The sequence below is a fragment of the Eulemur rufifrons genome, chromosome 2 (genome assembly GCF_041146395.1).
Source record: "Eulemur rufifrons isolate Redbay chromosome 2, OSU_ERuf_1, whole genome shotgun sequence".
Lineage (NCBI taxonomy): Eukaryota > Metazoa > Chordata > Mammalia > Primates > Lemuridae > Eulemur > Eulemur rufifrons.
Genome location: NC_090984.1, coordinates 78,063,717 through 78,086,628, shown reverse-complemented (window position 1 = coordinate 78,086,628; position 22,912 = coordinate 78,063,717).

The following is a 22,912-nucleotide window of genomic DNA, read 5'->3' as shown; positions in this document are numbered from 1 at the left end:
GGTATCATGATATGCAATACATATATATATATATATATATATTGCTTTTCATCCATGGTTCCTAGTTCTAACTCTGATAGCTCTTGTTATAGTGCCTTCATATAGTGTTGGATGTGTTCTCAGGAGCAGGTCTCAGGAAAGAGACTCTCTCCGGCTTCCCCTGCTTTTCTGATTGTGGGTCATAAGACCCTCATTCCAAAGAGGGTCCCACCCCATACCATGAAGGCTAATAGCATTTTGACATGGCTGTCCATAAAACTCAAGAGGACTGGGTTCAGTTAGCTTCCGGATGGCTGAACACAAGGAGGTTCCTGGAGCATGGTGTACCTTGGGAGAGTTTGGAAGTTCTGCATCCCTTCCTCTATAATTTGCTCTATGCATCTCTTCATTTATATCTTTTATAATATCCTTTATAATAAACTAGTAAACATAAAAAAACTAGGTGAGCTAATAGCACATTAGAGAAGAAAGAAAAAAAGAATCAGTAATTTTAAATATAAGTAAATGGAAATTATCCAAATCAAAGCATATAGACAAAAAATAAGGTTGATGAAAAATTATGTCTCCAAAACTGCAATTGGATTAGTTATGTAAGAACGTCCACTCTCAGCATTTCTGTTTAACATGATATAGGAAGTCCTAACCAGTACAGTCAGACAAGAGAGAAAAGGGCACACACAGATTAAGCACAACTCTCTATTCACAGATAACATGATTCTATATGTAGAACACTCATTTATACATTGTCTATGGTTGCTTATGTGCCACAATTGTAGACTTGAGTAGTTGTAACAGAGACTAATGGCCTATAAGGTATAAAATAGTTACCATTTGGCCCTTTATCAGAAAAAAAAAATTCTTACCTCTGATGTAAAAAATTGTAAGGAATTTACAAATAAATAATTAGAACTAATAAGTGAATGAAGCAAGGCAGCATTATATAAAGCAATATAAAAAATCAGTTTTATTTGTACCTACTAGCAACAATCTGAAATAAAATTTAAAAATTCCATTCACAATGAAATAAAAAATATAATTTGGAGTACATTTAAGAGAGTATGTGGGAGACCTGTACACTGAAAACTATAAAACATTGCTGACAGATACTGAAGAAGTCTTACTTAAACATATAACATCTTAATATTATTAAGATGGCACTTCTCCTCAAAATTGATCTATAGGTTTAATATAATCTCAATATTTAAGTAGGATTTTTTTAGAAATTGATAAGAGGATTTTAAAATATGTAAATGCAAAGGGCCTAGAATAGCAAAAGTAAAATTTAAAGAACAGAGTTGAAAGATTTACATTACCTGATTTTGACTTAAAATAAAGCTATACCAATCAAGACAGTATGGTATTAGCATAAGGAACATATAAATAGCAAGAAGGGAGACTCCAGAAATAGACTCAAACATATATGGCCAACAGATTTTCAACAAAGTGTTACAATAATTCAATATGGAAAAATAGTCTTTTCAACAAAAGGTCCTGGAATAATTAGATACCTTTACCTCAGATCATTCACAAAAAAGAATTCAAAGTGAATAACAGATCTAAGAGTAAGAGATAAACTATAAAACTTCCAGAAAAAAACATAATAAAATCTTTGTGATCTTGTGTTAGGTAAAAGTGTCTTAGATAAGACACACAAAACATAAGAGAAAAAGTGGTATATTCGATTTAATCGAAATTTAAAACACTTGCTTTTCAAAAGACATCATTTTGAAAATGAAAAGATAAGCTGCAGATTAGGAGAATATTATTTAGTATTTTACCTCTTGTATTCTTTAATACCACTTTTAAAATACACATTTTCCTGGTTGAAAAAAACATTATAGAATATCAATTTGTTTTTCCCATATTTCCCATATGGTGAGGCCAGAACAGATCAAGAAAGAGAAACTGGAAAGTTTTACAGTTTTGTTACATTCACAGTTCGCTGGAAAGAAAACAGCGCACTCCACAGAACCATTCAGAAGAAGCATCCAGGTCAGTCACCAGGCAGAGGGAGAGAAGGCAACTGTAGGCAAGAGCCTTTATTGTGGTTTCTGCAGTAATGAAAGGGTGAGCCAGGACAACCAGGTTTAGGATTAGCTAGTTTGAATAATTTCAGCTAGCGGTGGGGCCTAGAGGATGGCTCTGGTTGTCTGGGGTGATTAGGGTTGGTGTATAGTGACCCACAGTGTTGGGGAAGTGGTTGGAGTGTGGACAAAATCAGCTTTTTAAGAAGAAGAACTGACTGTCCTCTACCCAAGGCCTCAAAACTGGGTCAAAACAGCACTTTGAATCACTATATTACACAATTCTCTCACAATTAATTAACAAATTTAATAAAAATGTAATTAAGATACCTTTGGAAATTGTTTTACAACTAGATAAAATGATTCAAAATTTTATCTGAAAGAGTAATCAAAAATTTACAAAAACACAGGCCGGGCGCGGTGGCTCAGGCCTGTAATCCTAGCACTCTGGGAGGCCGAGGCGGGTGGATCGCTCAAGGTCAGGAGTTCGAGACCAGCCTGAGCAAGAGTGAGACCCCGTCTCTACTGAAAATAGAAAGAAATTATATGGACAACTAAAATATATATATATACAAAAAATTAGCCGGGCATGGTGGCGCATGCCTGTAGTCCCAGCTACTCGGGAGGCTGAGGCAGTAGGATTGCTTAAGCCCAGGAGTTTGAGGTTGCTGTGAGCTAGGCTGACGCCACGGCACTCTAGCCCGGGCAACAAAGCGACACTCTGTCTCAAAAAAAAAAAAAAAAAAAAAAAATTTACAAAAACACTTGTATAAAGGGAAGGGTAACCTGTAAAACCAGGTATTCAATTGAAGTTTAATGTCTCAACCATTATTCTTGTACTGGTACAAGAATGCATGAAAAAGCAAAGAAACAGAATTAAGATCCTAAACATGACCCTAATGCCCATAGAAATTTAATATATGATATAGAGAACATTTAAAATCTGTGAGAAAAGTGGACATTATCAGTAAATGCAGTAAATCCTTTAATGGCAACTAAATGTTCAAAAACATAAAATTAGATTCATAGATGACAACTTACCAAAAAATGCTTTCTTAAAGAATTCATTATTTAAATATAAAAAATTAGACCATAAAATTACTAGAAGAAATAATATTTATCTGTTCTCAGAGTATAAAACACCTTTCTCAGTGTGCCACAGAAAGCAGTTACCATCTAAAGGATACTTGTAAAAATTAAACATATCCATAAGTCACAAAGAATATGATAAAAAGGCAAATGCGAGTGACACACCAGAAAAGAAATATCTTAACTTCTATGTGACACCAAGTGAATTACATAAAGAAAATAAGCTACAAGAAATAAAAATGAGCAATAGCTATAAAAACAGCCCAAAAAGAAATAAAAATGGTCAAAATTTTACTTACAAAGAAGTGAAAATTAAAACAATAAGGCACAACTTATACCTAGGAAATTGATAAAGATTTATTTAAATGATGTAAAAGAAAAACACAAAGAACAATAAAATTTTAAAGAGTTTATTTGAATAAGAAGCAATTCATTAATTAGGGAACACCACACTGGAAAATGTTTAGTGTTCCAATGACAAAATGTCTGAGGCAAATATTGATTGGGAAAATGCAGAAGCAAATGAAAAAATTATTTTATTGATTTGCAATTACAAAATTACTCTTTTTAAGGTAACTTTTAGAAAGTCCCTAGTCATATAATCATGTTAGTTAACTGCTTGTAATTGGCTCGGGTTAAGTTTTAGTTCCATCTAATCTAAGCATTTATCAAAAATGACCCAAGTTAAGGTTTGCTTATATTTGTAGTTATGACCTAAATTAAGTTTCACTTATGTTTGTCATTTAAGCAAGATTAAGGCTATTTCTGAGGTCTTTGGTATTGTTTGCTCAGGAATTTTTCAGTCCTGATCTACATTTTAATTTTTCTTTAGCAATGATAATACCCACCTTCATCAAGGGTGCAGGTAAATAGGCACTCCCTTATATTACTTATGAAAATATAAAGTAATACAGCTTTTGTGTACAGCAACAAAAATTTTAAAGGGCATGCCCATTGATCCAACAATTCATATATATATAATTGCATCCATACATAGATACATATATACATACATATACACACATACACACATATAATGTTCATCCTATGATAGTAAATATGGTCAATAATCTAAAAAAACACTAGTGAGGATTGATTTAACAAATTAGTGTATGTCCACTTAATGGAATAATATGCATTCATTAAAAATTAAATTGTAAAATGTTACTTTAGAAAATGTCCATAATATATTTTTAACAGATGACTCATGTTATCAAATAGCATGAAGAGAACAGTTCCATTTTTGTTTAAAAATATATATGAGAAAACAACTGGAAATGCAAACAATAGTTACTATGTGGTAAGATCTTCTCTGTTCCAAATTTTCAATAATGAACATGTATTAATTTTATAATCCAATTATTTGTCTACTTACATTTTAAATTTTATTCAAAAGATTTCCTCTATAATTTCCTTATACTTCATGTAACCTGAATTACTTTCAATGTGTTGTTCTATTGTTCATATTTTCTTTGCCTATTTTCCCCCAAAATGTTCTCAAATCACCATTTTTTTAAGTACCTCTAGTCAATAAAAATCAAGGAAAAGATTCACAGGTTTTGATGACTTTATTTCCCTTTACAAATTTTCACACCAAAAATGTAACCCCTAAACTTTCAGGGAGTTAGAAATGTGCTGTGAACATGGGGGGGGGGGGCGCTATTTTCTAAATCCATGGAGGAGTTGACCAGAGTTTTTTCACTTTTTTTTCTTGGTCTAGAGATGTGTAATACATTTTTGTGATCACACAGCCATGTTCTTTTCTCTAACTTACACAGTTATCATCTTATAGACATCAAAGAACTACAGTAATCATAAAATTGATCATTATATATAATGACCAAGACTTTAGATTGAATAGGATAAGTGAGACATTTGACTGAAAAATGTAGCGTCCTGAGAGACTAAGGAAAGTTAGGGCAGTGTCACTGTGTTACGATGCAATTGTTATGTTACTTTGCAATCCCACTATTCTGAGTTTATTTAAGACCAGCTGATCACCTGTACAAAGCTCTTCTCATGTATTTTCTGTTTCAGCAAAAGTACTAGAAGACTCTTGAGAAAGCACAGTTATTCAAGATTTATAACTCAATTTTTCCAACTGGGAATGTTTGAGTAAATAGCTAAACTTGTATTTGTTTCTTTGAGACTTTACTATGGACAATGATATTCTACCACCTCATATCAAGCATAGTAATGAGCCAATTAAATAATATCACTGCAGACAATTTTCTCAAGCTTCTGCCCTATTCAAATAACCATAAATCAAGGTTCATACCAACTTCAAAAAGCTCTTGAGTACAGTGAATGCTTTGAGTAAAGAAAATAGCAAGCAACATTGGAAAATTTTGTGTATCATCTTGTAGCAATTAGTTATAAACAATAGAACTAGGACTAAAGAAAATTCTGCTGGTTGCTTACTGATCTTACTTTTATTTTGTTCATTGTTTTTTTAAGCTGCTTTGATTACTGCTAGAGCAGTAACTTATCAGGAGAGTAATATATAGCATAGTCTGTTGATTCACTGCACGCACACCTCACTAATAGCCCCCTAAATCCACAGGGATAAAATAAGGTAAATGTTGGATAAAAGTAATTTTTTCCCAATTTACAGCTCTCAGCTATCTGAGGCTGAGCTCCATCGATATTTTTTAATTACTTGGCTAGAATATTCAATAAAGGCTTACCCTCCTCTTTAAATAATATCAATTGCTTTAATTAGCAAACATTGTAAATACTCTTCTATTTATTTACAAGATACTCATATTTGCTCTGATTCCCACAAATTTGGCATTGATGAGTAATCTGTGAAATGTTTAATGATCTTAGTTACTCAAGTAAAAAGGGTCAAATAGAAACTCTTCTGCATTTTAATATTTTAAATTAAACTGGATAACGTCCTACCTAAGAAGTACAATTATGAATCTTCTGTACCCTCAGTCCCAAACTCACACTCTGAAAGTGGTAACTGTTATAGGTATTCCATATCTCTTCTTTAAAGAAAACTTCTTCACAGCAAAAGAAACAACATAATAAAAAGATAACCTACAGAATAGGAGAAAAATATTTGCAAACTATCTTGTGTCATTTGCGGCAACAATGGGTAGAACTGGAGGACATTATGTCAAACAAAATAAATCAGGCACAGAAAGTCAAACACTGCATGTTCTCACTTATAAGTGGAAGGTAAAACAGTTGATCCCATAGAAGTAAAAAGTATAACAGAGGGATACTAGAGGCTGGGAAGGATGGGGTAAAGGAGGATGGGGAGAGATTTGTTAAAGCATATGAAATTACAGCTAAGTAAGGGGAATAAGTTCTAGTGATCTATACCACTGTAGGATGACCATACTTAACAATAATATAATATATAGTTTCAAATATTAATAGCTAGAGGAGGATATTGAATTTTCTTAACATAAAGAAGTGATAAATGTCTGAGACGATGGATGTGCTAACTACCCTTATCTGATCACTACCCATTATATGTATGGAAACATCACTATGTACCACCAAAAATATGTACAATTATTATATGTCAATTTAAAAATATAAAACAAAAAAACCTTTAAAAATTATGTTTCTTTGTTTTTAAAGCAAAAAACAATTGGACACTTTAAAAATATTCTGCTCCAATGAGATGCATTATGTTTTGCAAAAGCTAGACTGATATAGTGGAAAAAGTGCTACCTTCAGTGTTTAACTACTTGTAGTCTGTGTGACAATGTACAAGTCAGTTAACTTCTCTGGGTCTCAATTTCTGCATTCATAAGTTGAGACAATATCCCTTTATTTACCTGATTCAAAGCAGGGGAATAGATGGTATCTTGAGGTACCATCCAACTCTAGAAGTCCTAGCACATGTACTCTGAGATTATAATTCAAGGCCAAGAGAATAATAAAGTGACCTGTGGATTTATATAGCCATTTCCACAGCAATGCCATTTTTTTCTTTATATCATTTGAACCTCACAACGTCCTATGTGATTAATAGGCCTGCATTAATAGCTACTTCTGCCAGATAAAGAAACAGCCTCAAAGTTAATGCCTTCATCAAGATCACAGACCTAATAAATTGAGCCAAAAAAACCAGCTCCTGGGTCTTCTGACTCCAAATTTAACACTTTTTCTACTGTGGCATATTTTTTGCAACACAGGTCTTATATCCAAATTCCTGAAATTACACTTTCAAATGCATTCTGTTAGCTTTTAAGAAAAAGCATACCTTTCCAATTTTACTTAGCAGAGTTGAATATACAAACCTTAACATGAAATTGAACAGTATACGAATATATTCTGAGTTCATGTGAGGTGTCAAAGAGAAATTTTCTCAGCCTTCTTATATCTCTAAAGATAATGTGCAAATACAGATGGTCCTAGTGCAGATAAAAGTCAAATGCATATAGTTGAAGTATAAAGTCAATGCTTAAAGATTCTCTTCCCTTGATACTTTTGTTTTCTACCATCTGGAAAGATGCTTTATGGACTCTGCAATAGTATGAGAATAGCCAACTGGCAGATTTCAACCATTAAGACATTTGGTGATGAAGAAACGGACTAATTCAAGAAGTAACTAAATATAATAAATTGTACGAAATGATATAAAATGTGGACAAGAATCCATCAATTTTTAATATCCAGTTAAAGTCTTATATCCTTCTTCCAGCCTATCATGGTCACTCAAGCTTTCATTAATATCCTTTTCCTTAGACCTTCTATAGTATAGAACCTTTCTACCACATAGGTTAGAACTTTATTATCCTCAAATTGCCCTAATTGTAAACACCAGCTTTGGAAACCACCTCTACATCCAAATGGTTATGTCTCCCTTTTTCATAGTTCTCAATTATCCTCCTGCTACCAGAGGCATACCCCAGCCCCACAGAAGGAAGATATGTTTCTACTATCCCAGTTAAAATTTAGGATTATCTTCTTCTGAGCATTCAAACTCTATAGATCCATTAATCCAATTAATTATAAGCATAAGTAGCTTTTCTAGATGGGATTATTATGGCCACATTGATGTCTTTTTTTCTGTGAGGAAAAAGCATTCTGATTTCCAAGGTACTATCTTACAAATAATCTTAAAACATGCCTTATTTATAAATTGGTAGCAGTCCACATTCTGACTTGCACTGTGCACTAAAATTTCAAGTGTTGTAATCATGTCGACATTTTCCCTAACTACACTGTAACCAACCTTTTGGATATGAAAGTTACTGCTCTACCCGACTAAACTTCCCACAATGCTTATCAAAGTCCTGGGTCTACATCACTTGCTCCAAAAAATGCTACTGTCTGAAGAAAAGGCAAAGAAATTGTTATGCAAATATAATTAAGGTCACAAGAAAACTGATAAATTACAGCAGTCCAAAGCTAACAATTATATCAGCATGTGTCAAAATTCAAACTATGTAAATATTTCAGAGTACTCTGCTATGTATGTCAAGGTCTTGGACTTACTGTTTTAGGAGAGAGCACATAAAGGCAAAATGGCATCAAACGTAGGAAGAGGTAGAGGGAGATGAGATGGAGATGGGCAGAGGGAGGCAGAGAGAGAATGGGACAGATATATATGGAAAAGAGTAAACTAGAAAGGGGAAAATATAATAGGAAGCCCAGAGACAAAAAGAGAAGCAGAGGGAGACAGCCATTAAAGTTGAAGTGCTATGAATAAAAATGACCAAAAAATAGGCAGTTATTGATTAAGGGAAAATGATCAATAATTTCTCCAGGTTTTTTGTTTCTGATTTTCTTGTTCTAGTTACCACATCAAAGAGAAGGGGAATAAGAAGTATAAAACTGAGTAAATCCACTTAAAGTATAGATTCCGGGAAGGTATTTCTCTGGAAAAACTGTGAAATAGATTAAGTTAGCCTCTGTTTCCCCAACTTCCAGTTAGGTACCCCTTCTTAGAGTCTACATCTCCTCCATATTTGATTTTTTAATAAAAACCCTATCTTTAGGAAAGGTTCTAAGTTGCATTCACACTAAAGTATAAATGACTAAGTCTAGTGTTCAGGGCAAATAATTAGTGGTAGTATGTCCAGACAATTTTTGGTCAAAACAGGGACACTTTTGAGATTGAAGGGGGCACTATTAATAATCATGCCCTGGCAACAAACAGAAAACATGACTGGTCTGGGGGAAAGTGGATGTATGATCACTCCTAAGTAGGAGAGAGATATTTGGGGAAAAGGGCCCTTTCTCAAGTAGGGCCCTTCCCTGAATCTCTAAAACATGATGCATTATTGCTTCTCTTCCACATAGTAAAGTCAGTTCTACACTGGAATCTCATATGGATGAAATTATAATGCTGAACTATGTTGTCTATTCTTAGGATGTTATAGAACAAGACATATACTGTGTATCACTTCAAATTATGATACTATCTCAGAGTCATTCTAATATATTTTGCCTTAATGAATACGTAGTGGAATAATTTACAAAATCATTGGTTTGTGTAGAGCTACAAATATCTGCCAATTAATTAGCAGCACAAATGAAAATGCTAACCATCACCTGATTTACATTAATATGTGATTTTAGATAATCTGTCAAGACTTCTCCTGTCTTTCCTAAATGTAGAAAATTCATGTTAGAACTCACAAGTATTTTTAAAATAAACCACGAGTATTTTGGGCACATAAGAATTTAAACAGTTTTATACACACACACACACACCCCATTCACTATATTTTTGAAGGTTAGGTCCACAAACAAATCACATAATCAACTTTCCAGAAAATGTATTTAGTTGATACTAAAAATTGGGAAAAATATGTATTAAAATTAATAATATAATTTTACTGCAAATCCAAGTCTGATAAAATGTCCTTTCCATTTAGTGTACATTTTTCTAAACTTGTTCCACCCTCATTTCTTTAGCTACCTTCTGGCCAAAACCACCCACAAAGATAAGATGAGGGCTAAGATAATGGCTGAGTAAAACACCCTCTTATTTCTAGTCAGCCATACCTGGTTTTCTCTTAATTTAAGGCACAGATTGATTTATTCCCTATAGGCTCCCTACAAGCTTTTCTTAGACAAAGAAACTTGCCAGCAATCAATTCAAAATTCACTAAAAATGTTCTAAGTTTAATTACCAGTTGTTCTTTGGATATTCCACCTAGTCCTAGAGTAGGTATGAAAAATTAGCACGTTTTAAATTTAATGAAAATTTAATGTGATATATTAGTTTGATGCAAAAGTAATTGTGGTTTTGGATCATGAATTTTAAGTCATCGTAACTAGGCTCAAACACATCTTTATTAATTAAAATAGGAACCATTACAATCAATACATTTTTGCCAACGAGAAATAAATTTGTTTATTCCTGTAGCATAAAAATCTGTGCTTCGAGATTCCATGAACTTTTGGAAAGAATTTTCTGCATCCTGCTGGTTGTGGAAGGATTTTCCCTGCAAAAAGTTGTCGAAATGCTTGAAGAAGTGGTGGTAGTTGGTTGGCGAGAGGTCAGGTGAATATGGTAAACGAGGCAAAACTTCATAGCCCAATTTGTTCAACTTTTGAAGCATTTGTTGTGCGACATGTGGTCAGGTGTTGTGGAGAAGAACTGGGCCCTTTCTGTTGACCAATGCCAGCTGCAGGTGTTGCAGTTTATGGTTCATCTCATTGATTTGCTGAGCATACTTCTTAGATGTAATGGTGTCACTGGGATTCAGAAAGCTGTAGTGGATCAGACTGACAGCAGAGCTCCAAATAGTGACCATGACCTTTTTTTGGTGCAAGTTTGGCTTTGAGAAATGCTTTGGAGCTTCTTTTGGTCCAAGCATTGAGCTCATCATTGCCAGTTGTTGTGTAAAACTGACTTTTTGTCACACATCACAATCCAATCAAGAAATGGTTTGTTGTTGTCGTGTACAAGAAGACAACATTTCAAAATGAAGATTTTTTTGATTTTCAGTCAGCTCATGAGGCACCCACTTATCAAGCTCTTTCACCTTTCCAATTTGCTTCAAATGCCAAACACCCGTAGAATGGTCAATGCTGAGTTCTTCAGCAACTTCTCCTGTACTTGTAAGAGGTTCAGCTTGGAAGATTGCTCTCCATTGGTTGTTGTCAACTTCCAATGGCCAGCCACTGCACTCCTCATCTTCAAGGCTCTCACCTCCTTTGCAAAACTTTTTGAACCACCACTGCACTGAACATTCCTTAGCAGTTCCTGGGCCAAATGCATTGTTGCTGTTGAGAGTTGTCTCCACTGCTGTACAACCCATTGTGAACTAGAATAAGAAAATCGCTTGAATTTGCTTTTTCTCTAACATCATTTCCATAGTCTAAAATACATATAAAATAAACATCAAGTAATAAGTAATTAGCAAAAAAACATAAAGTGAGAAATGCACATTAAAATGATGTATAATATAACCACATTTAAGAATGTATTCCAATATCAAATGGCAAATATTAATAATTAACAGCCATTAATTTTTTATTTATTCAAATATATATTGGAAATATATTCAATGTAGTGACACCATTACAGAATCTGGACATACTGGAATGAACCAGACAATAAGGCCTTGTCCCAACAGAATTCACCTTGCAATGAAGAAAGAGTCAGAAGCAATCAAGTTCAACATGATACTATTTATATTTCTCTGCTGTGCCAAACAAGTAGAGGAGAGTTTAAATTATTCTTGATCTTGTTTAAATTAAATAATATAAAATTCATTTAATGCAGTACATGTTCAAATGGGTAGGTGAAGATGGACAACTGCTATGTTACTAGGAGTATAGAGCCACCTGCTTAGATTCAAATGTGTTAAGAAGACACTTCTTAATCCATTAGGCTTAAAGGGAAACCTTGGCCTTTAACACTGAAATCTTGCAATACACCATGATGTAGTTAAAAAATAACAATTCTCTAGGCTCTTCACAAAGCAATATAAACTGGAGAGTATAAATATTATTTGTCAAGTAGTATAAAGATGGTATCGTGTACTACACACTTGTCACTCATTGAGAAACACTTAGATTGTTTCATGCTCTTCACTTTCCCACAATTTCTAGTCACACCTATTCCAGAGAACCCATGAAGTAGCACTAAGCTGATCTCTCAAGACACCAAGTTCTCTTAAGCATTATGTGAGAGAACTTGCACAATGAGTCCTGAGATGTGTCGTCAGAAAATTTTTAAACACTTCATTAAGGTAGGATTGACATAGAAAGCAGTACACATTTAATGTGTGCAATTTGATGAGTTTGAAGATAAATATACATCCATAAAACCATCACCACAGTCTATGCCATAAACCTATTTATCACCTCCAAAAGGTTCCTCTCACTCTTTTTATTTATTATTTTTTATTTCAAAATCTTAAGAGAGTACAAATATTTTCGTTACATGTATATCTTGTATAATACTTAAGTTAGGGCCCTTAGTGTGTTCGTCACCAGAATAGTGTTCATTGTACCAGGTAGGTTTTATCACTCATCTCCCTCCCATCTTCTCCTTGTTCATTTCTGTTATCTTTTAGCCACATGCAGAGGAATGAAACAGGAACTCTATCTCTCACCATATACAAAAAAATAATTCAAGATGGATAAAAGACTTAAACACAAGGCATGAAACCATAAAAATTCTAGAAGAAAAAGTAGGAAAAACTCTCCTAGACATTGGCTTAGGCAAATAATTTATGACTATGACCCCAAAGGCAATAATAAAGACAAATAAATTAGACTTAATTAAATTAAAAAGCTTCTACACAGCAAAGGAAATAATCAACAGAGTAAATCCAAAAGCTACAGAATGGGAGAAAATATTTGCAAACTATACATCTGATAAAGGTCTAATATCCAGACTCTACAAAGAATTGAAATAAGAAACAAACAACCCCATTAAAAATTGGGCAAAAGACATGAACAGAAATTTTTCAAAAGAATATAGACAAGTGGACAACAAACATGAAAAAATGCTCAGCATCACTAATCATCAGTAAATACATATTTATTATTATTTTTAAATGGACGATCTTTATGAAAATAAGATCAGCCCTCATTTTAAGGTTAAAAACTAGGTATATAGTATTAATAGAGGCACAAATTAAATTTCATTTCAATGCCAAGTGTCAGGGCTACCACCTAGATTTGTACATTTTGTCCAAAGCACAAAAAGACATCGCAGAGGGTATGAGTGGGGTTGAAACCCAATTCATGTCTGAGCTTTGCTCACTGTACCCTAATGTGGCGCTGCATCTGGCTACAGAAAAAAAAGGCACCTTCCTAGAAAAGCTTCCTTTTTATAATTCTCCCAAAGACTTTGTGTAGGCCAGCAGATCTTGGACAAATGCTACTAGTACTACAGCCTATCTTAAAACAACTAAAGTCAGCAACAATTACACAAGGAAGGTCCCACAGATCAAGCCATTTTTTCCTGTAAAGCATTCAGGGTTAATCTGAAAACAAAAGTTGAAATTCACTTTGCTGTTTATCAAATATTGTTCATTCTATCTAACTATCTAACTAGGTAGATATATAGATGTTTCACTTCAACAAAGTGAAAAAAAAGGAGTTGAAATTCAAAGAATTAGTTTACATAACTGTAAGGCTAGAAGAACAACAATAACAGAAAAGTCTTAGAAGTCTGAAAATGTTCTTTGTAAGAGGAGATAATGCTACTGATCACCTTTGGTAACATCTTTTGGAAGAGTTTTCCCCATAGCAGTAATGATCTGACACAGATTCATACATGTTCTATCACCAAGTCCCACTTGTGACCAGCAACATAGGCCTAAGAGAAGCCATAAAGAATGGTGTCTGGCTAAAAAGCTGAAAGAATTAAACCATTTATCTGTACCTGAGCAACACTGCTGTCTAACCTCTGATCTAATCTATCAACTACTTTAGCTAAATATCCCTAAAGATATCTTGTTGTTGGAAGCCCCTTGAGGGCCTGGCCTCTTAATGAACCCTCTCTGTCCTCAGCTCCCAGCACAACACTGGGCATGTAGGACTCAATAAATGTAGTAGAACAAATAAAGAGACATTTAGAAACAGCCATTTAGTGTTCCTGATTATCCACATAGTAAGCTCAACAGTGAAAGCAATTAAAATCCTATCTGCTATGGAATGTAAGCTTATTTCTCTTATGAGGCTCTCAATTCTATAAATATTTATTGAATACCTATTAAATGTAAGGTATCATACACTTAAAACTGTGATGAATACAATGATAAATTCAGAGTTGCTTCTTTTAAGGTGGTTATTGTTTCATGAAGGTGATGGAGGTACAAAGGCAGAGTGTATCAACTGGCATGTTGCATTCTCTATTAATAACTCAAGAGACTCATAGACAATGGAATTCATTTGAGGGTCACCTTAGGAATTTGACCTGAGCTGTCACATCATCGAACCAAAGTGAATAGCAATACTTTTGACATTAGTGAGAAGATTTTGTTGAACATCTTCATCCCATATTTCCAAAAATCCCAATAGTCAGTTGTGCTCCCCAGGAAGACAGAGTAGATGTTGTCATGGTATCCAAGAAGGGATCATGATGATGCAGACTGATAAGAGTGAAATCTCTTACAACAGGAGACTGAAGCAAAAAAAAAAAAAGAGAGAGAAAGAAAGAAAGAAAAAGAAAAAATCAATCAGTGTGCCCGGCCTTCTACCCAACAGAACTGAAAGTACATTCATGCTTCTTGCTGCACCCTGATTCCTTCCTATGTTCCAGGGCTACTGCCACCCCTTGAGCATTTATAAGTAACTTATGGCCAGTAATTGACACTAACATTCTACAACTCAAAAGTATGATACTTACACTTCTTATGCCTTTTGTATCTGTATTTAAAAATGCTAAAACTGCCCAATGGCACACCAGTGCTACTGTATGTTTTAAGGAAAAAAATGCAATAAATTAGTTTGAGTAGGATTGGTTTCAATTTGCTCCTTGTTCAATTTAAATAACAATCTTCTAATGAGAACAGTTAATATTATGATATCTCACTACAATCTTGTTTTATTAATGATAGGACAATGGCTTTTTGTGATTTATGCTGTCTTTGAATTATAGGTTCTTAGTATCCTGTATTTGGGTTATCTAACTCTTCGAACCATTCAGTCAGAATGCTGCATAGTCAAATGGAATGAGAGAGTTGGCCAACACTATAATGTAGTCAAAAGCCAAATCAAAATGTTACTGTACCCAGTCATCATTCATAAAATGTAATAGGCATTGCACAGTCTCATATTCTCATCACAGACAATGTAATGAAAAAGAAAATGCCACATGATTAATCATTTCTCCTGACAAAAAGTTTAATAGGAAAGGGAGAATGTTGTATTACCAATGTAAATCAGCCATTATGGCTTGAATGCTATATTCCCATGGCTATTCCAAACTGCTGTATTCAAGATAGCTTGACTCTCCCTTCTTTGTAGACATCTGGCTAGTTCTTTTTTTTTCTTTTTTTTTTTTTTAATTAATAAACTTTACTTTTTTAAATCAGTTTCAGTTTCACAGCAAAATTGAGTGTTAAGTGGAAGGACTTTCCATACGATACATTCCTTGTCCCTGTAGCTAGTTTTGACATAGCTACAGGGACATGACAAAGCTCAAGGACATGACAAAGCTCAAGAAATAGTAAAAAGATTTAGAAGGATGATTACTACAACAAACAACTTGCTCTTAATGATGATTTTTTGTAACCACAGCTTTTAATAAATTGAAGCACTGATGCAAAAACTAACTTTCCTAATACCACAGACAGACAATAAATTACTTTTCCCTTTAAAATATACAAGTCTTAGAATTATGGCAAGAAAAGCAAAATAAAATTGGAAACAATAAGAAGAAAAAAATGATTCATTAAGTTAAATGGCTTGACTACAGGTTATGCTCTAAATTCAACAAGCTAAAGGAAATTTTCATTAATTGTAAGAAGGAAATTTCCTCTTGAGAGAAAGATCTGAAGTCTTTGTCTGAAGTTTCAGAACCCAAAGCAAATATATCTGCTTTGCATCTAGGTGGAAGTAGGATGAAGAGCACAATTATAAAAATCAGTCAAATAGGAGAAAAGATAAAAAAAAACATAAAAAAGAGGTATTGGGCTGTATTTAGGAAAGAAATAAAATGGGGAGAAAATGCTAAAAACATATTCCTAAATTTTGTCCTTTAAATTATTTAGGAATGTAGGAACTAAAAATAACATAATGATATTCATTTCCTTTAATAGAGGTCCCTAATATAGGAGACATTATGTTAACACGATGGCAGTCTGTTTGAAAATGCATGTCAAGAACTGAGGGAATAAAGTATAATTAACTTGGCTTTCTTCCATTCCACAAATCCAAGTGTGAACACATGCCTAGGAAACACAAAGACAAAAGACAACTGCTATTCCCAAAGAGATTTATCCTTGAAGAAATATCCACAAAGGCAAAGGAAGCAACAGATCTGTCAGAATGACGGGTGGTAGTGAAAAGCAATGGGAGTAACAGCCATAAAAATAATCTCAGAACATTACAATTGTTTTGACTCCTTAACCAATCACTTGATTATAAAAAGAAATAATGATAAAAATCATAAAAAGTATAAAAAAATATAAAATTATAAACATAATGATAACCCATGTCTTGAGATAAAAATTTAAAAATAGTATAGAAAATGTAAATCTATAGCATCAAAGAAGGAAGTTATTAAAAGATTTTAATGACATAAAACTGAATATGTTTTGAACTCTGTTAAGTAACTGGAAATACTAAAACTATAGAAACAAAATGCCATAAACTGTAGGCCAAAAAGAGAACAGAAAGTTTCCAGCCAGGGATTTGTGGTAGCTGAGAGCTATGTGCTATGATGTGTGGCAGGGCTGTGGGATTAGACATAGCTCCTGGAGGACTGCTGTAAATTATAAACCAGCATATGTGCAAGGGGAAGAAGCAGCCCATTAGTAAATCTTTCAAATATAGATGGGCTCCCAAGAGGTTAGTTTGTACATTATTCACAGAAATAACTTTGACTGCACAAAGATTTGTGGAGCATTTCAATTGCCCTTAGATAATTAAGAATTTGTTCAGTGAACAAAAATGGAAACCTTAAAATCACAGTAGCTGAACAAATTATTCCAAAATGGCATCATTTATTTGATAGCAAAATAAGTTTGGACAAAAATTAACAGGAGATTCAATTGTGGTCACTTAAACTGTCAGAAGGAATACAAAGCAAAGAACAGAGGGCTGTTGGTCTGCTGTGTACCCCTTTAAAAAAGAGTAGAGAGACTCCACTAATACTTATAATTCAACATGTACCATATCTGACTGAAATTCAATGTATTTCTTGGCCTGTAACTTAGAAAACTTCTCATGATAGATTCTCTATAATCATAGCATTGGTACAATCTGCTAAATGTTCAATAAGACAGTTGCGCTTGGGCTATAAGTAGCATACAATTTTCATTTCTGCTCTGTGATACCGTGGCTAACTCTGGTGAAAATTCTTCCCGTTAAGTATGCCTTTGAATAATATACTTTTCTTTAAAAGAATAGTGCTAGATGATATGAAATGAAGAATAGCTTTCACTTAAACATCATTCCATTAATGCATCTTAAGTGTATTATTCCTGTGCTTGTGAGACAAATAATATTCTTGATGCAGCACAGAAAGAAGCTACACTCATCATATATTTAAAGGAGACACATTAAACTCACACAAGCAGAGTATCCTATTATGCAAAAGAACAGCTATAAATATGGATGTCAAGGAAAGAAGACTTTTAACGAGTGAGGACAAGAACACAACTGAAAAATAAATGGGTTCAGAAAAGTCAGAGAGCAAAAGGTCAGAATTCAAGTATTCATGTTTGCACTTTCTAATCACTTTCTTACTTTTCTTTTCCAATCTCTTTATCATTTTTCAATTTTTCTTCGAGGAGAAGAGATCTGTGATAAATATACTAACACTATTCTTGACCAATCCCATCCTTATATCATACTTACTAGTTATATTGGAAGGTCACTATTCCTTCCTCACAGGGTTCTTTCCCTGGGCACGCTGCATTTCAGGAGCCAAAGAAGATGTGGGGAAAATTTCTGGAGTCAGAGAGTTCAGATCATTGCTCTTCTGACTTCTTTTAGTGGGACAAGTGAATTACTTAATCACTTGCAGAATCAACAGAAGAATGGAGAATACACTGGAGCTTGATATCTAAGCCTAAAACTGTATCTCCTGCCCATTCCTTGATTCTAATAACAAATCACCCATGGTATTGATTTTTTAAAAATCAACTTGATTACATTCCAAAAACTCCCAAAGGTCATTTGCTCATTCAAACCTAAGGCTAAGGATCATTTTGTTAGCACAGTAAGTCAGAAGCCTAGGAGTTCCTAACAAATTCATTACAGCCTAAATCTCAAAAGCTTCTTACACAATTAATAAGCTTTGTTCTATATCCAAACTTAGAAGAAATATAGTTCATCATAAGCTGGGATTTTTCTAACATAAGCCAATCATCATGATGGAAAGACATACATTTTCCCCAGTTGTTCACTTTATGATGCCTGAATATTCATTTTTAAATAGTAGTAAGGCTTAGATAATCTCAAGGAGGCTTCTACATTCATTTCCCACAGCTGCAAACATTAACTCTATTATTATTCCTCAAAAATACATCTGTGGGAGAGTGACATCAGCAAGCTGGCAGAATAAAAGATACCCATCTCACATTCCTCATAAAAAAACAAAACAAAAAAAAAAAAAACTGATCTGGCATCCATCTGTGGACAAAAGTGCCTTTGTAGAATTTTGCGATCTCAGTATCTGAAAGCCCAGTGAAGCCCAAAACAAAGGAGAGCCACTTTGAGAAAGCAGACATACACACAAGTAGCAACCTTACTGAATGTGTTCCCATTCAGACTGAAAGCAGCCCTAGCTCCAGGCCTGATTGGTCACAATTCTGAAACTAGCCCCATCTGTTGAGGAGCAATACTTATCCATGTCCCTGGTAAGAAGTCCACCAAACTCAGACCCAACTACAGATCCTGAAGCAGCCCTGTGAAACAGCTATAGTCTCTCTCTACCACTGCTCTAGAGGCAGTCCTGCTCACCCAAGGACCCACCCAGAGCCCCAGGGGGAGCCCACTCAGTAAGCAGGAGCCACACCCATCCACACCATTGGTAACAAGTTCACTGTCTTCAAACTTGACTGTAGAACTAGAAGCAGCCCCATGGCCAATGTCTAGCTGTTTTCAACCATGGTCCTTGAGGTGGTCCCATTGACCATGGTCCTGGAGGCAGTCCCATTCCTCTTGGGAGACATCCTCATTGACCTGAATCGCACAGGAACCACATCTGATAAGAGGCCCACAGACCCAGCAGCAGCCATGTGACCCTGCTCCAGCACCAATCAACTGTAATCCCAGAGGCAGGCCTATCAGTCCAGAAACCCTATAGAAAAAGTTTTATGCCTACCAAAGCCAGTCTGCAAAGAGGTGTTTGCTCCTTCAAATGCACAGACATCAATTCAATACTACATATAATATTAAGAATTAGGCAACCATGATATCACTAAAGAAAACTAATAAAGATGCAGTAACTGACAACAAAGATATGAAGATTTATAAATAGCCTGAAAAAGAATTCAAGCTAATAGTTTAAGGAAGCTCAGCAAGTTACAAGAGAAAGCAGATAGAGAACTCCACAAAATTAGGAAAAACAATACATGAACAAAATGAGAACTTTAACAAAGATATAGAAATCATAAAAAATAACCAAATAGAAATTCTGGAACTCAAGAATACAAACAATGAAATTTTTAAAAATGTAATAAAGAATCAACAGCACACTTGCTCAAGCAAAAAAAATAAATCCATGAACTCAAAGTTCATTGAAAAATATCCAGTTATAGGAGAAAAAATAAAAAAGAATAAAAAAGCATAAAGGAAGTCTATGAGATACGTGAGATACTACCTGAAGAGCTAAATTCACATTATAAAAGAAAGGGGGTGGGAACAAAAGGCTTATTTAAAGAAATAAAGGCTGAAAATTTCTCAAATTTGGGAGGCATCAGATCTATGAAACTCAGAATTTCTGAAATAGGATCAACTCAAAAAAAGTTTACACTGAGATACATTATAATAAAATTATTAAAAGTCAAATGCAAAGAAAAAATTTGAAAGCAGTAATGGAAAAGAAGCTCTTCACATGCAAGGAAACTCCTGTGACACTATAAGTGGATTTTTTAGCAGAAACCTTGGCGGCCAAGAGAGTAGGATGATATATTCAAAGCACTGAAAGAAAAGAAACTATCAATCAAGAATACTATAACTAGAAAAGCTATTTGTCCATAATTAAGGTGAGATAAAGAGTTTCTCAGACAAACGCTGAGGAACTTAACCACTTTACCTGCCTTATGAGACCTGCTCAAGGTGGTTCTTAAAGTTCAACAAAAGGATGCTAATTAATAACATAAAGACATAAAAAAGTATAAAACTCACTGGTAAAAGTAAGTACATAGTCAAATTGAAAATACAAGCATACCACAGAGATATTGCAGGTTCAGTCTTAACCACTGAAATAAAGCAAATATCCCAAAAAGGTAAGACTAGCTTTTTTGTTTCCAGTGCATATAAAAGTTATATTTACACTACACTGTAATCTATTAAGTGTGAAATAGTATTATGTCTAAAAGTATGTACACAACTGAATTTAAAAATACTTTATTGATAGAAAATGCTAACAATCACCTTAACCTTCAACAAGTCAAAAACATTTTACTGGTGGAGGGCCTTCCCTCAATGTTGATGTCTGCTGATTGATCAGGGTGGTGGCTGCTGAAGGTTTGGGTGGCTGTGGAACTCTCTTAAAATGAGAAATGATGAAATGTCCCACATCAACTGATTCTTCCTTTCACAAAAGATTTCTCTGTAGCATGTGCTGCTATGTGATAAAATTTTACTCACAGTAGAATTCTTTCAAAACTGGAGTCAATCCTCTCAAACTCTGCTACTGCTTTATAAAGTAAGATTATACAATATTCTAAATCCTTTGTTGGCATTTCAACAATATTCACAGCATCTTCACCAGGAGTAGGTTCCATCTCAAGAAACCACTTTCTTTGGTCATCCATCAGAAGCAATTCCTCCTCATCTGTTCAAGTTTTATCATGAGATTTCAGCAATTCAGTCACATGCTCAGGCTTCACTTCTAATTCTAGTTTTCTCAATGTTTCTACCACATCTGCCATTACTTCCTCCACTGAACTTTTGAATCCTTCAAAGTCATCCATATGGGTTGGAACCAACTTCTTCCAAACTTTTGTTAATGTTGATGTTTTGACCTCCTCCCATGATCCTCAAAACTTCTTAAGGCATCTAGAGGGTGATTGCTTTCCAGAAGTATTTCAATTGATTTGCCTAGATCTATCAGAGCAATCACTACATATGACAGCTATAGCCTCACAAAATGTATTTCTTAAACAATAAGACTTCAAAGTTGAAATGACTATGGTATCCATGGGCTGCAGAATGGAGGTTGTGTTAGCAGACATGAAAACAATGTTTCCCCTTGTACATCTCTATCAGAGCTCTTGGATAACCCAGGTGCAGTGTCAATGAGCAGTAATATTTTGAAAAGGACTGTCAATGAGCACTAGTATTTTTCTCTGAGAGGTCGGTCTCCACAGTGGGTTTAAACTATTCAGTAAGCCATACTGTCATCAGATGTGCTGTCATCCAGGCTTTGTTATTCCATTTATAAAGCACAGGCAGAGTAGATTTCACATAATTCTTAAGAGCCCTAGGATTTTCGGAAAGATAAATGAGCATTGGCTTCAACTTAAATCACCATCTGCCATATCCCTAACAAGAAAGTCTGTCTGTTCTTTGAAGCTTTAAAGCCTGGCTTTAACTTCTCCTCTCTAGCTATGAAAAGTACTAGATAGCATCTTCCTCCAATAGAAGGCTCTTTGTCTACATTGAAAATCAGTTGTTTAGTGTAGCTACCTTCATTGATGATCTTAGCTAGATCTTCTAGATAATTTACTGCAGTTCTATATCAGAACTTACGGCTTCACCTTGCATTTTTATGTTATGGTCATAACTTCTTTCCTTATGCCTCATGAACCAATCTCTGCTACCTTCAAACATTTCTTCTACAGCTTCCTCACCTTTCTCTGCCTTTATAGAAATGAAGAGCATTAGGGCCTAAGTCTGGATTAGGCTTTGGCTTAAACGAATATTGTGGCTGGTTTGATCTTCTATCCAGACCACTCAAAGTTTCTCTATATCAGCAATAAAGCTGATTTGCTTTCTTTTCATTTGTGTGTTCACTGGAGTGACACTTTGAATTTCCTTTAAGAACTTCTTCTTTGCATTCACAAGTTGGCTGTTTGTTGCAAGAGGCTTAGCTTCTGGCCTATCTCAGCTTTTGACTCACCTTCCTTACTAAGTATAAGCATTTCTAGCTCTTGATTTAAAGTGATAGATAATGTGACTCTTCCTGTGACTTGAACATTTAAAAACTATTGTAAGGGTTGTTAACTGGCTTAATTTCAATATTGATGTTTCTCAGGAAATAAGGAGGCCCAAAGAGAGAGAGCAAGATGAGGGAATCAGCAGTTGGTGGAATAGTCACCGTATATATGGCTACAGTTTGTGGCACCCTAAACAATTTCAATAATGACATCAAAGATCACTGATCACAGGTCACCATAATAAATATAATATTAATAATGAAATATTCTGAGATATTGTGAGATTTAGCAAAATGTCACACAGAGATAAGAAGTGAGCACATGCTGTTGGAAAAATGGTGCTGATAGACTTGATTGACACCA